Consider the following 15,781-nt stretch of genomic DNA (forward strand, 5'->3'; position numbering starts at 1 on the left):
CTCCTTATCCCACTCTTATTACTTGGAAAATCCATATTCTCTGTTTTACCTCTGCATTATGCTGCCATGGCTGTTTATACCCTGTAGGGCCTAACTCATCTGTTGCCTGGACACCTGGGCCAAGAGCTATTCTGGAGCATAGAGGAAGAATGGCTGCAGCCTTCTCATGAATGTGGTTTGGAGATCATTAGATCATTCCAGTACTCAAGGCTAATTTTTCTGCGAGCATGTATCCATTAGAACCCAACATCTAGGCTTTCTGAACATTTGTAGAAGCTAATTCTTAGGAGGAATTCACCACACCCCAAACTCCCCCACAAAAGCCCTGATACTTTTTGCGAGGGCTACTCGGGAGACTGAGGCAGGAGCATTGCTTGAACCCAGGAAGCAGAGGTTGCAGTGAGCCGAGATCACGCCACTGCACTCCAGCCTGTCACCTGGCGACAGGGCAAGACTCTGTCTCAAATAAATAAATAAATAAACAGAGGAAAACAAAACAGGATGCTATATCCCTGCTGGGATTTCTGTAGCTGCAATATGCTTACTCCTTTGATTGCTGACCTCTCAGAACACAGGACTGACTTCTGATAGGCCTACACCTTTGACAGAGAGAGCAAAAAATGGAAGCTGAGTTTCCACATGGGCCTCGATCAATCTGAATGTGCTGTTCAGCTTTTGGGTCTATGTGATGCCTGATCCCTCATGCATACAGCTCAGTAGTTGACAGCATGGATTCCAGAGTAGACTGTGGATTCAAATCCTGGCTCTACCACTTCCCAGCTTTGCATCCTTGGGGAGACTACTTAATTTTCTGTGCTGTCATTTTAACAACTATAAAATATCCATAATTGTAATAATGACAAATACGATTATTGTAAGGCATAAATATGATAATCATGTGAACTTCTAGAATAATACCTAAGCATATAGCAAGCACTTAATTGATGTTAGCTAGTATTACTTCTCTTATTATCTGAAATAGAGGTCAACAAACTGTTTCTTCTATGAATGGCCAGATAGTAAATATTTTAGGCTTTGCAGGCTAAGAACAAATGCAAGGATATTATGCAGGTGCCTATATAATAATAAAGAAAACAAATTTCTGCATATTTTTATCAATACAGTTTCCAAAAGAATGATGACCAAGTAGAATCTATGAGTCTATTAATGATAAAAGTGGATTTTTTTGGAATAACATTTCATTTAATTGGGTTTCAAACTTAGTATTCCTTATCATTAAATTGGTTGCAAAGATTTAATCAGTTAAAGCCATTCTTAACTTGTGAGCCAAACAAAACCAGACAATGGCTTGATTTGGGTCTGTGAGCCATAGTTTGCTGACCTCTGATCTTATACGACCTTGTGGACAATAGGTCTGTAATCTACTTGGAGTATATCCGAATTTATTCCCATGATCTGACCTCACATAAACCCCAAGTCCAGGCATTTCTGAGCCATTTGAGGCAGGACTACCTCTGGGCAGACATTGAAAAGCCCAGAGGTGGCTTTCTTGAACCAAGACATGGCCACCCAACATATATCTATGTTGCCTGATAGAGTACTGGCCAGATCAGATTGGGAACCCCAGGTCAATCAGAGTGGTCTATTGATATATGATGTTTATGGAGCATCCCTGCTACTTTCCGCCCTATATCACCACACTTACTAACCTCCAGGCTGACATTATCAAGAGGGAAAAAAGGATTTATTTTGTTCACATCATAGTTTATCCTCCTAGCAGCTGCAGTCACTTTTTATCCTTGCCTCTTGGGCCTAGATAACCCAACAGCACTGAAACCAATGCCATCAAAAATAACTATAGAAGCCTACCTAACTTGAGGACCATAGCTACATCACTGTTATTTTCTGTGCCTGTTTCCCTGAGAGGGAAATATCCCTGCCTGTGTTTGTGTAGGCATAGAGGTCGCTAGGCACCAAGGCTAACCTAAAAATGCAGAGATGTTACTTCAAGGGAATCAAGTACCCAGGACTAGTAGTCACAGACTCCAATAGACTAGAGCAGCTAAGAGATCCAGTAGCTCAGCTTTCTAAGCTGAAGAGGGTCATCTTCTCTGAGCAGTTCAGCCTCTCCATTGTGAATGTAGTAGCCTACATTTTGAACTATTTCCATCTGTCATTGATTATACTTCAGGCTTCAGGACAGGTAGGAGGATTCTCTGCCTTTACAAGCTGAATCAATGCCCTTTCTAATGTCTCTGCTTATGCTGTGGTTGAAGGCATCCTGTAAAATTTATTTGTGTGTATGTTACATAGCTCAAGGAATACTCCTAGGCTCCTCCTCTATTTTATTTTTAACAAAAACGACTAACATTCATAGAGAACTTAATGTGTGCTAGACACTATACAAAGCATCTTATAGAGATTGCCACACTTAATTTTCACAAGCACCCTGTCGTCTATTGGTTCTTTTTAATCTCCATTTTTATAGATGAGGAAACTGTGGAACAAAAAGTTTAGCAATTCATCTAAACTGGCAGCTAAAGAAGTGGCTGAGCCAGCATTCAAACCAGGTTTAAATAACTAACTCAAGGCAACTCAATTTGTATATATTGGAGTAAAGTTGTAACTAAACCCTTTCTAGTTTTTTTTTTTTATTGCATTTTAGGTTTTGGGGTACATGTGAAGAGCATGCAATACAGTTGCATAGGTACACACATGGCAGTGTGTTTTGTTTGCTTTCTGCCCTTCACCCACATTTGGTATTTCTCCCCTGGCAATCCCTCCCTACCTCCCCCTCCCACTGGCCCTCCCCTTTCCCCCCTATAGACCCCAGTGTTTAGTACTCCCCTCTCTGTGTCCATGTGTTCTCATTTTTCATCACCCGCCTATGAGTGAGAATATGCGGTGTTTCATTTTCTGTTCTTGTGTCAGTTTGCTGAGAATGATGTTCTCCAGATTCATCCATGTCCCTACAAACGACACAAACTCATCATTTCTGATTGCTGCATAATATTCCATGGTGTATATGTGCCACATTTTCCCAATCCAGTCTATCATCAATGGGCATTTGGGTTGATTCCAGGTCTTTGCTATTGTAAACAGTGCTGCAATGAACATTCGTGTGCATGTGTCCTTGTAGTAGAATGATTTATAGTCCTTTGGATATATACCCAGTAATGGGATTGCTGGGTCAAATGGGATTTCTATTTCTAAGGCCTTGAGGAATCGCCACACCGTCTTCCACAATGGTTGGACTAATTTACACTCCCACCAACAGTGTAAAAGTGTTCCTTTTTCTCCACATCCTCTCCAGCATCTGTTGTCTCCAGATTTTTTAATGATCGCCATTCTAACTGGCGTGAGATGGTATCTCAATGTGGTTTTGATTTGCATCTCTCTGATGACCAGTGACGATGAGCATTTTTTCATATGATTGTTGGCTTCATATCTGTCTTCTTTTCTAAAGTGTCTGTTCATATCCTTTGCCCACTTTTGAATGGGCTTGTTTGTTTTTTTCCTGTAAATCTGTTTGAGTTCTTTGTAAATTCTGGATATCAGCCCTTTGTCAGATGGGTAAACTGCAAAAATTTTTTCCCATTCTGTTGGTTGCCGATTCACACTAGAGACTGTTTCTTTTGCCGTGCAGAATCTGTGGAGTTTCATTAGGTCCCATTTGTCTATTTTGGCTTTTATTGCCAATGCTTTTGGTGTTTTGTTCATGAAGTCCTTGCCTACTCCTATGTCCTGGATGGTTTTGCCTAGATTTCCTTCTAGGGTTTTTATGGTGCTGGGTCTTATGTTTATGTCTTTAATCCATCTGGAGTTAATTTTGGTGTAAGGTGTCAGGAAGGGGTCCAGTTTCTGCTTTCTACACATGGCTAGCCAGTTTTCCCAACACCATTTGTTGAACAGGGAATCCTTTCCCCATTGCTTGTTTTTGTCAGGTTTATCAAAGATTGTATGGTTGTAGCTATGTTGTGTTGCCTCTGATGCCTCTGTTCTGTTCCATTGATCTATATCTCTGTTTTGGTACCAGTACCATGCTGTTTTGATTACTGTAGCCTTATAGTATAGTTTGAAATCCGGTAGTGTGATGCCCCCCGCTGTGTTCTTTTTGCTTAGAATTGACTTGGCTATGCGGGCTCTCTTTTGGTTCCATATGAAGTTCATGGTGGTTTTTTCCAGTTCTGTGAAGAAAGTCAATGGTAGCTTGATGGGGATAGCGTTGATTCTGTAAATTACTTTGGGCAGTATAGCCATTTTCACGATATTGATTCTTCCTAACCAAGAACATGGAATGTTTCTCCATCTGTTTGTGTCCTCTCTGATTTCGTTGAGCAGTGGTTTGTAGTTTTCCCTGAAGAGGTCCCTTACGTTCCTTGTGAGTTGTATTCCAAGGTATTTTATTCTTTTTGTAGCAATTGTGAATGGCAGTTTGTTCTTGATTTGGCTCTCTTTAAGTCTGTTATTGGTGTAGAGGAAGGCTTGTGATTTTTGCACATTGATTTTATATCCTGAGACTTTGCTGAAGTTGCTTATCAGTTTCAGGATTTTTTGGGCTGAGGCGATGGGGTCTTCTAGGTATACTATCATGTCGTCTGCAAATAGAGACAATTTGGCTTCCACCTTTCCTATTTGAATACCCTTTATTTCCTTTTCGTGCCTGATTGCTGTGGCTAGAACTTCCAGTACTATATTGAATAGGAGTGGTGACAGAGGGCATCCTTGTCTAGTGCCCGATTTCAAAGGGAATGCTTCCAGTTTTTGCCCATTCAGTATGATATTGGCTGTTGGTTTGTCATAAATAGCTTTTATTACTTTGAGATACGTTCCGAGTTTATTGAGGGTTTTTAGCATAAAGGGCTGTTGAATTTTGTCAAATGCCTTCTCTGCGTCAATTGAGATAATCATGTGGTTTTTGTTTTTGGTTCTGTTTATGTGGTGAATTACGTTGATAGACTTGCGTATGTTGAACCAGCCTTGCATCCCTGGGATGAATCCTACTTGATCACGATGAATAAGTTTTTTGATTTGCTGTTGCAATTGGCTTGCCAATATTTTATTGAAGATTTTTGCATCTATGTTCATCATGGATATTGGCCTAAAGTTTTCTTTTCTTGTTGGGTCTCTGCTGGGTTTTGGTATCAGGATGATATTGGTCTCGTAGAATGATTTGGGTAGGATTCCTTCTTTTTGGATTATTTGGAATAGTTTCAGAAGAAATGGTACCAGCTCCTCTTTGTGTGTCTGGTAGAATTCGGCTGTGAACCCGTCTGGACCTGGGCTTTTTTTGTGTGGTAGGCTCTTAATTGCTGCCTCGACTTCTGCCCTTGTTATTGGTCTATTCATAGTTTCAGCTTCCTCCTGGTTTAGGCTTGGGAGGACACAGGAGTCCAGGAATTTATCCATTTCTTCCAGGTTTACTAGTTTATATGCATAGAATTGTTTGTAATATTCTCTGATGATGGTTTGAATTTCTGTGGAATCTGTGGTGATTTCCCCTTTATCATTTTTTATTGCATCTATTTGGTTGTTCTCTCTTTTCTTTTTAATCAATCTGGCTAGCGGTCTGTCTATTTTGTTGATTTTTTCAAAAAACCAGCTCTTGGATTTATTGATTTTTTGGAGGGTTTTTCGTGTCTCAATCTCCTTCAGTTCAGCTCTGATTTTAGTTATTTCTTGTCTTCTGCTGGGTTTTGAGTTTTTTTGATCTTGCTCCTCTAGCTCTTTCAATTTTGACGATAGGGTGTCAATTTTGGATCTCTCCATTCTTCTCATATGGGCACTTATTGCTATATACTTTCCTCTAGAGACTGCTTTAAATGTGTCCCAGAGATTCTGGCATGTTGTGTCTTCGTTCTCATTGGTTTCGAAGAACTTCTTTATTTCTGCCTTCATTTCGTTGTTTATCCAGTCAACATTCAGGAGCCAGTTGTTCAGTTTCCATGAAGCTGTGCGGTTCTGGGTCGGTTTCTGAATTCTGAGTTCTAACTTGATTGCACTATGGTCTGAGAGGCTGTTTGTTATGATTTCAGTTGTTTTGCATTTGCTGAGCAGTGCTTTACTTCCAATTATGTGGTCAATTTTAGAGTAGGTATGATGTGGTGCTGAGAAGAATGTATATTCTGTGGATTTGGGGTGGAGAGTTCTGTAAATGTCTATCAGGTTTGCTTGCTCCAGGTCTGAGTTCAAGCCCTGGATATCCTTGTTGATTTTCTGTCTGGTTGATCTGTCTAATATTGACAGTGGAGTGTTAAAGTCTCCCACTATTATTGTGTGGGAGTCTAAGTCTCTTTGTAAGTCATTAAGAACTTGCCTTATGTATCTGGGTCCTCCTGTATTGGGTCCATATATGTTTAGGATCGTTAGCTCTTCTTGTTGTATCGATCCTTTAACCATTATGTAATGGCCTTCTTTGTCTCTTTTGATCTTTGTTGCTTTAAAGTCTATTTTATCAGAGATGAGGATTGCAACTCCTGCTTTCTTTTGCTCTCCATTTGCTTGGTAAATCTTCCTCCATCCCTTTATTTTGAGCCTTTGTGTATCCTTGCATGTGAGATGGGTTTCCTGGATACAGCACACTGCTGGGTTTTGGCTTTTTATCCAATTTGCCAGTCTGTGTCTCTTGATTGGTGCATTTAGTCCATTTACATTTAGGGTTAATATTGTTATGTGTGAATTTGACACTGCCATTTTGATGCTAGCTGGCTGTTTTGCCCATTAGTTGTTGTAGATTCTTCATTATGTTGATGCTCTTTAGCATTTAGTGTGATTTTGGAATGGCTGGTACTGGTTGTTCCTTTCTATGTGTAGTGCCTCTTTTAGGAGCTCTTGTAAAGCAGGCCTGGTGGTGACAAAATCTCTGAGTACTTGCTTGTTCGCAAAGGATTTTATTTTTCCTTCACTTCTGAAGCTCAGTTTGGCTGGATATGAAATTCTGGGTTGAAAGTTCTTTTCTTTAAGGATGTTGAATATTGGCCCCCACTCTCTTCTGGCTTGTAGAGTTTCTGCTGAGAAATCTGCTGTGAGTCTGATGGGCTTCCATTTGTGGGTGACCCGACCTTTCTCTCTGGCTGCCCTTAGTATTTTCTCCTTTATTTCAACCTTGTTGAATCTGACGATTATGTGCCTTGGGGTTGCTCTTCTTGCGGAATATCTCTGTGGTGTTCTCTGTATTTCCTGCAATAGAGTGTTGGCCTGTCTTGCTAGGTGGGGGAAATTTTCCTGGATGATGTCCTGAAGAGTATTTTCCAGCTTGGATTCATTCTCTTCATCACATTCTGGTACGCCTATCAAACGTAGGTTAGGTCTCTTCACATAGTCCCACATTTCTTGGAGACTTTGTTCATTCCTTTTTGTGCTTTTTTCTCTGATCTTGGTTTCTCGTTTTATTTCATTGAGTTGATCCTCGACTTCTGATATTCTTTCTTCTGCTTGGTCAATTCGGCTATTGAAACTTGTGCATGTTTTGCGAAGTTCTCGTATTGTGTTTTTCAGCTCCTTTAATTCATTCAAATTCCTCTCTAAGGTATCCATTCTTGTTATCATTTCCTCAAATCTTTTTTCAAGGTTCTTAGTTTCTTTGCGTTGATTTAAAAATATGGAACGCTTCACGAATTTGCGTGTCATCCTTGCGCGGGGGTCATGCTAATCTTCTCTGTATCATTCCAATTTTAGTATATGTGCTGCCGAAGTGAGCACCCCTTTCTAGTTTTTAAGTAATTTTCCCACTTTTTGCTCTGTTGTCTGGGTTATAAATTCTCTTGCTCTACCTAGCCCATTTGGACTGATATTTAGATTTAATTGTTTACTTTGCTTTGGTTTCAATTTCTCCCCAGAATTTTGCCTCTTGGATTGCCCACCTCTGTTCTACCCTCTGCAGGCGGCAGTCCAGCTCTGCCCTATTGCTTCACCAATGCAGGTTTCAGTGACAGTATATTCCAGTCTAAATCCAATGTTGTAGAGTTCCAACTGTCTGGAAGAAGAAATTCAACACTATCTCAGAAAAACTTGAGTAAGGGGAATATATGGAGGCAGACCCAACCTTCTAGATCCTGCAGGAGACCTTCTAGGTTATATAGTACCAAGTAAAATAATACCATTAATCCTATGCTCTAAGTACGAGGATAAACACTTGACACTAATTGTTTCATTTAAATCTTCATAATAATCCTTTGAGATTAGTACTATTGTGATCTCTGTTTTAGAGATTAGGAATCAAATGTTTACATAGATTAAGTGACTTACCTAATGTTGAAGAGCTGGGTTTTGGATTCAGATCTCTCTAAGTCCTACGTTACTGAACTCTACAATTTGCAGCCACAATCCAGAGCAGGCTGCAAATGGATGCCTACTTGTAGCAACACTTGGATGAGATCCAGACCCATGCAATGACAGCTCTGAGAGGCCGAGAATGTCAGCGTTGCCTACAATATGAGAGTGGATTCTTGTATTCCCTAGCTGGAAAGGCGCAAACAGAAGTCATTCTCTGATCCCACCATGCTTGCCACTGTGGGATCAGAGAATTCAAGTCAAAACCTTGAACATGGTCTATTTAGTAGTGGCTCCACCTCTGACACAACATCTCTAATGAGTCATCATTTATGATAGCTGCTTCCAAGTCAGGGAGTAAATAAGCAGATCAAAGAGCCTTCCATATCCACTTCAGATCACCAAACACCTGTGGGATACCATCTCATAGTAAACTATTTATAGTATATTCCCTTTTAATAACTCCACACAATCCTGGCAGTTACGGATGTCTTGAAAAAATGTATCATTCATTGTATCTCAGCCTATCTACTCAAACTGTGGTTATTTTGTTTATCACAATAATCTGGTACCAAATTTTCCAGCTATGTGATTTCTGATTATTGCCTGCAATCATCATTCTGATTTTGGAGGGCACTATTCAAGGCCCTTCACATTAGTATCTATTTGTCAACTATCTACCACCAGTAGACACAAAGGTCAGATTGGCGATATCAACCAAGTACTCACTTGAGGAGTAAGTCTCCTAATTCGCCTTTTACTAAAAACACACTGGTTTCCCCTCCTTACTATACAGATGTTCCTCACCTTATGATTGGGTTGCTTCCCGATGAAACCATTGTAAACTGAAAATATCTTAAGTCAAAAATGTATTTAATATATATAACCTACAAACATCAGAGCTTAGCCTTGCCTACCTTTCCTTTTAAAAAAAAATCTGGCTCTGTCACTGAAGCTGGAGTGCAGTGATGCGATCTCAGCTCATTGCAGCTTTGATCTCCTAGATTCAATCAATCCTCCTGCCTCAGCCCCTCTGGATAGCTGGGATTACAAGTGTGCATCACGATGCCTGATTAATTATTGTATTTTTTTGTAGAGACAATTTTTCCATGTTCCCCAGGCTGGTCTCTAACTCCTAGGCTCAAGCAATCTGCCTGCCTCAGCCTCCCAAAGTGCTTGGATTACAGGCATGATCCACTGTGCCCAGCCAACTTGTTTACCTTAAACTTCCTCAGAACACTTACATTAGCCTACAGTTGTGCAAAATCATCTAACACAAAGCCTATCTTATAATAAAGTATTTAATATCTCATGTAATATATTGAATACTGTACTGAGAGTAAGAACAGAGTATTTGTGTGGGTACTTACCATTAATGTACACAGCTGAAAACACACTGAACTTGGATAATGTTTGAAGCATTGAATTAAAATTAATTGATGAATGATGGAGATCAGTGACAGGATCATCAATTTGTCTCTCTTCTGATGAGGCTTGAGAATAACTAATAGAAAATATGGGAACATTGACATTTATTGATGGTTTAGTAGGCATAGTGTTCTTCAGGAAGATATCAAGTATCAGTTGTTTACCTTCGTGATTGCATGACTGACTAGGAGCTACAACTCAGCATATTATTAGTCCAGGAAAATATCAAAATTAAAAACTCAAAGTACAGTTTCTTCTGAATGCATATTACTTTTGCATCATCGTAAAGTAAAAGAATCATTAAGTCAAACCATCCTAAGTCTGAAACCATCTGTAACTGATCCCTTTCACAATTTATCTCATTCATCAGCCAAAAAGACTTAGGATAATTATGGCTTCTCTGCCCACTGTTTTCCACACTCTTCCATGCAATATTGGGCATAAGAGTTGTAGGCCACCAGAATGCTGAGGGTCATAACACATGAAGTATACTGAATAATTCTGAGTCCTTGAGAAGAACATCAGCATGGGACACAATCATACATACACACATGCACACACACAAACACCATTATATGGAGCACTTAAAGGTAATGACTGTTATTAACACCTTGGGTTTCTGACTCCAGTTAATTCCTCTATGGCAATCCACCCCATCTGCCACCAATCTTTGCTATATCTGACCTATCAGTATTTCTTCACTGTATCAATAGCTAAACCTTCAAATTTTAGGAAAGCAAGGTTAAGGATCAATGATGGTTGGGAAGTGTGTGTTGAGTATCAGTGTCCAGCTACACCCTCCTATATGCTAATCTATGGAGGTGATCTTGAGAATCATAGGTCTTTCAGTCAGAAACACCCATTGGTAATTGTTGTTCACATGGTGGCGGGTACGAATTAAACGGGTTCCCTTGACCAGAGTATGGTCTACCATGCTGCTTAAGGCTCCTGAATCTATCCTGTCCTCAAGAGAGAGACAAAATGCATTGGTTCCCCTATGACAAGTTAGGCCACCAAATATACTTTGCAGATTAGTTGAGAGACAGAGTAGTTTCTTAACTTGCAAGAGACATAAGCTTCACTAACCCATGCCTCTAGGCATTCAGGGGACAAGAAAGACCAATAAAAGCATCTTCCTTTGATTCCATGGTGAGACATAGTTGAATATCTTTATATATAACAGCATATGGAGCCCAAAGCTGAATCTCTATCAGGCTAGAACATGGGCTAGTACAGGGACCATAGCTTCATCCTAGTAGCCAGTAAATTGCTATGCCCAAAGAGGAAGTTGCCTTCTAAAATACTGTCTGATACCTTTCCCATAATGTAAGGATAGGAAGGAGGGTAGCCCAGATTGTCCCAAAAGTCAGTGATGGGAAACAGGATGTGCTTCTTTCTGCAGTCCTTGCTCATAGAACTTGAAGGAAGAAATAGGACAATTGTGTCCAAAGGAAAAATCTATCTAAAATAGGTAGTCATGCAAGACAGAAGTTGAGGGCAGTGCCATATGGGGAGAACCATGAATGGCAAGAATGGCAAGAGAAATACCATTGAGCAGGTCAGAGTGGATGAATAAAATCGGTGGTGTCTGAATGAACACCAAAAGTAGGGGCCTAGTGAAAGAGGCTAGTTTTTATACTGTCTCAGTTATTACTTAGCTGAATGGGCCAAGTCTAGTTTTAATGGAGCCAGAGTAAATACTAAACTTAGAGTTTAAATAAATAAATAATAAATAAATGTTTTATAAACTGCACATACTCTCTGACCCAGTGACTCCACCTCAGAAATTTATCTTGTTGATATATTTACAGAAAGGCATAAATGTGAGGATAACTATTGCAGCATTAATCGTCTTAGTAAAAGACTGGGTGGAATAAAATGTCTGCAATACTGGTCTGGTTAAATAAATTATAGTACAATTATAAAAGATAATATTATTCAGCCATTAATAAAGAGAAAAATAAACCAATTGAAAACCATTTCAGAACTGACACAGATATTGGAATCGACAAAAACATTAAGCCAGTTACTTTAACTGTAGTCCTTATGTTCAAAACAGTAAGTAAAGACATGGAAGATTTTTAACAATGCCTCCGAGTTTCAGAGAAGAAAATGAAAATGTGTGAGATCAGAAATGTACTAAATGGAATGTACATCAGATTAGATATTTCAGGAGAAACGATTAGTAAACTATGTAATATAGCAATAAAAACTGTTCAAAATAAAACATATAGGGAAAAATAACTTCAAGCAGCATGCATGAGTAATTGGAGTCCCCAAAGAAGGACAAGGAGAGGCCAAAGCATATTTGAGGAAACAATTATTGAAAAATTTCTAACATTGATAAAAACCATAAACCCACAGAGTTAAGAAGCTCAGAAAACCCAAACACAAAAAACGTGAAGAAAACACCACCAAACCACATCCTAATCAAATTTATCAAAGCCAGTGACAAAGAAAAAATCTTAAGACCAGCCAAAGAAAGCAGACAAGTTATATAATGAGAAACAATGATAAAGATGACAGTAGATTTGTCTTTAGAAATGGTACATGTGAAAAGAGAATTGAACAATATATTTAAAATACCAAAGAAAAAGAACTGTCGACCTCTTGTTCTATAACCAGAGAAAATCTATTTTTAAAATGAAAGTCATTCTCAGATATATAAAAGTTTGAAAGAATCACAACTAGTAATCCTGAAGTATAAGAAATGTTAAAGGATGTCTTTCAAGCAGAAGAAAAGACACCAGATGGAAACGTGGATCTACACAGAGGAATGAAGAATACTGGAAATGATAACTACCTGTGTAAATATTTACTTTTTTTTCATAGTACTTAAACATCTTTACAGGATAACCAAGTCTTTAAACAAATACAATAACAATGATTTTGGGGGTTTATAAGTATGTAAAAATAAAATGTATGACAATAATAGCATAAAGGATTGGAGGAGAAGCATAGAATTATATTATTTTAGGTTCTTATATGTGAAGTGGTATAAACTCACTTGCAAGTGGATTGTAATAACTGAAAAACTGTTTTCTCCAGGCATCTGTAGTCCCAGCTACACAGGAAGCTGAGATGGGAGGATCACTTGAACCCAGGAGTCAGATCAGCCTTGGCAATACAGCAGAGTCTTTCTGTAAAGAAGAAGTATAAAAGTTTCTAAAATAACAAAACAAAAGTTATAGCTAATAAATCAACAAAGGAGATAAAATGTGATCATAAGAAATGCACAATTAATCCAAAAGATGATGGAAAAAGAGGAAAAGGGGAGAAAAGAAGAGATGAAGCAAAAAGAAATAACATGATACATCAAAAACTAACCATATAAATAATCACATTTAGAAGTAAATAGTCTAGTCTTCCTAATAAAGAAGCAGAGATTCTCAGATTGGAAAAAAAAGACACAAGTTTATGTTGCCTTCAACTTTATAAACATTTTAAATATGAAGACATACATCAGTTAAAAGTAAAAGAATGAATTAAGACATACCACGCTAACACTAGCCAAAAGAAAGCTGACATAGTATTCATGTCAGACCAAGTTAACTTCAAATCAAAGAATATTACAGTGATAAAGAATGTCACTTCCATTCGTGCAGCAAACCACTATGGCACATGTATGCCTATGTAACAAACCTGCATCTTCTGCACGTGTGTCCCAGAACTTAGAGTATAATTTAAAAAAAGGAAAAAAACCAAGAACTTCACTTTGTAATGATAAAGGAGTCAATTCTTCAAGAGGACATGACAATTCTAAATATTTGTACCTCTAATAAAATATCTTAAAAACACATGAACAAAACTGATAGAACCGCAAAAAGAAATAGACAAATCCACATGTTATAGCTGGAGATCTCAATATTTTTTCTCTCAATATTTAATAGAACAAGTAGACAGAAATTATACAGCAAAAATATAAGAGATTTGAACAACTACCTAACAACAGCAGATGACATATTCTTCTCAAGTATATGTGGAACATATATCAAGATAGCTCATATTCTTGGACATACAGTGAGTCTCAATAAATATAAAAGGATTCAAGTGAAATACTGTATATTCTTTGAGCACAATGGAAATAAATTTGAAATTAATAATAGAAATATCGGAGAAAATTTTCCAAATATTTGAAAATTAAACAACACAGTTCTAAATAACCTATGAATCAAAGAAGAGATCAAAAGGGAAGTTAGAAAATATTTGGAAATGAGTGAAAATGAGAACACAGCATATCAGAATTTATGGTATGCAGCTAGAAGTAGTTTAGAAAGACCTTAAATCAATGACTTCACCCTTTGACTTAAAAAAATAGAGCAAAGAAGAGCAAATTACACCCAAAGTGCTCAAAAGGAAAAAAAAAAGAAGGTTGAAGTGTAAGTCAATATTAAGGGAAACAGGAAAACAACAGCGGAAAATAATGAAACCAAAGCTGGGCCCTTGAGATCAAAGAAATTTATAAACCTCTATCCAGACTAATCAGGAAAAAAAGAAAGAGAACACAAATTTCCAACATCAAGAATGAGAAAGGGGACAGCACTACAGATTCTACTGTTATTAAAAGGCTATTAAGGGAATATTATGAATAATTTTGTTTCAATATATTCAACAATTTAGATAAAGCAGTCAAACTTCTTGAAAGACACAAACTATCAAAGCTCCTTTTAGAAGAATCAAATATACACCATGGAATACTATCCAGCTATAAAAAAATATAATCATGTCATTTGTGGGAACATGGATGGAGCTGGACGCCATTATCCTCAGTAAACTAATGCAGGAACAGAAAACGAAATACCAGATGTTCTCACTTATAAGTGAGAGCTAAATGATGAGAACTTATGAACACAAAGAAAGAAACCACAGACACTGGGGTCTACTTGAGGATGGAGGGAGAGGAGTAGAAAAGGTAGCTATTGAGTCCTGGGCTTAATTCCTGGGTGATGAGATAATGTGTACAACAAATGCCCACGACATGAGTCTACCTATGTAACAAACCTTCACATGCACCACCAAACCTAAAATAAAAGTTTAAAAAAAGCAGAAATGGATAACCTGAATAGATATATATTTATTAAATAGATTGAATTTGTAGCTTAAAATCTTTCCACAAATGTAGCTCTAGGCCCAGATGCCTTCACTGGCAAATTCTAACAAATTCTTAAAGAAATAATACCAAATCTACCCTAAGTTTTCTTCAAGAAAATGGAACGGGAGGGAATATTTCCCAACTTATTTTATAAAGCCAGCATTAGCCTCATCCCCAAACCAAAGAAAATCTATTGCAAAATAAGAAAACTACCAACTACTATTCTTCATGAATATTTATAGAAAATGTCTAAACAGAATGTTTGCAAATTAAATCCAACAATATATTAAAAGCATAAACATTATTGCCAAGTGGAACTTATTCCAGGAATGCAGGGTTGATAGAACATTTTAAAATAAATGTAATTAGCCGTATTAACAAACTGAAAGAAAAAGCCCATATGACCCAATAGATAAAGAGAGAACATTAGTCAAAACCCAACATCCTGCCTGGGCAATATAGCAAGACCCCATTCTCCATAAAAAGGAAAAGACAAAAAGACAAAAAATAAATAAATAAAGTCTCAGAAAGCCAGGAGTAGATGTGAATTTCTTCAAACTGATAGAGTGTATCTAAAAATTTGTATCTGACGTCATATATAATGATGAAAGACTGAATGACTTTTCCCTTCCAAGGCAAGGATGTCTGTTTTCACTTCTAAACACCATTATACTGGCGTTTCTGGACAGTGCACTTAGGCAAAAAAATATATTCCAGATTTGGAAATCAAGAGAAATAAAACTATTTTTATCCAGAAATTAATGTTGTCTACTTAGAAAATTTAATAGAATTTACAGAAAAGCTACTAGAATGAATGGGTTTAGCAATGTTGCCAGATACAGAATGAACATAGAAAAATCAAGTATGTTAATCAGAAAATGAAATTTTAAAAGATACCATTTACAAAAGCGAATCCACCAAATTCAAGAAGGTTTAGGGATGCAAGGTTGCCTCAGCATATGAAAATCAATAATGTAATTTATCACACAAACAGAACTAAAAACGAACCTATATGATCATCTCAATAGA

At 37.7% G+C, this 15,781-nt stretch overlaps 1 non-coding gene across 1 annotated transcript; it reads right to left on the reverse strand.

Annotated features, from left to right (window-relative positions):
• Positions 1 to 7,555: 7,555 nt before the first annotated feature.
• Positions 7,556 to 7,662, reverse strand: LOC118150724 (U6 spliceosomal RNA). Its single transcript, XR_004738877.1, has one exon. It is a non-coding gene; the product is annotated as a U6 spliceosomal RNA (small nuclear RNA).
• Between the last annotated feature and the right edge of the window lie 8,119 nt (positions 7,663 to 15,781).

This window comes from Callithrix jacchus, chromosome X (genome assembly GCF_049354715.1).
Source record: "Callithrix jacchus isolate 240 chromosome X, calJac240_pri, whole genome shotgun sequence".
In the NCBI taxonomy this organism is placed as follows: domain Eukaryota; kingdom Metazoa; phylum Chordata; class Mammalia; order Primates; family Cebidae; genus Callithrix; species Callithrix jacchus.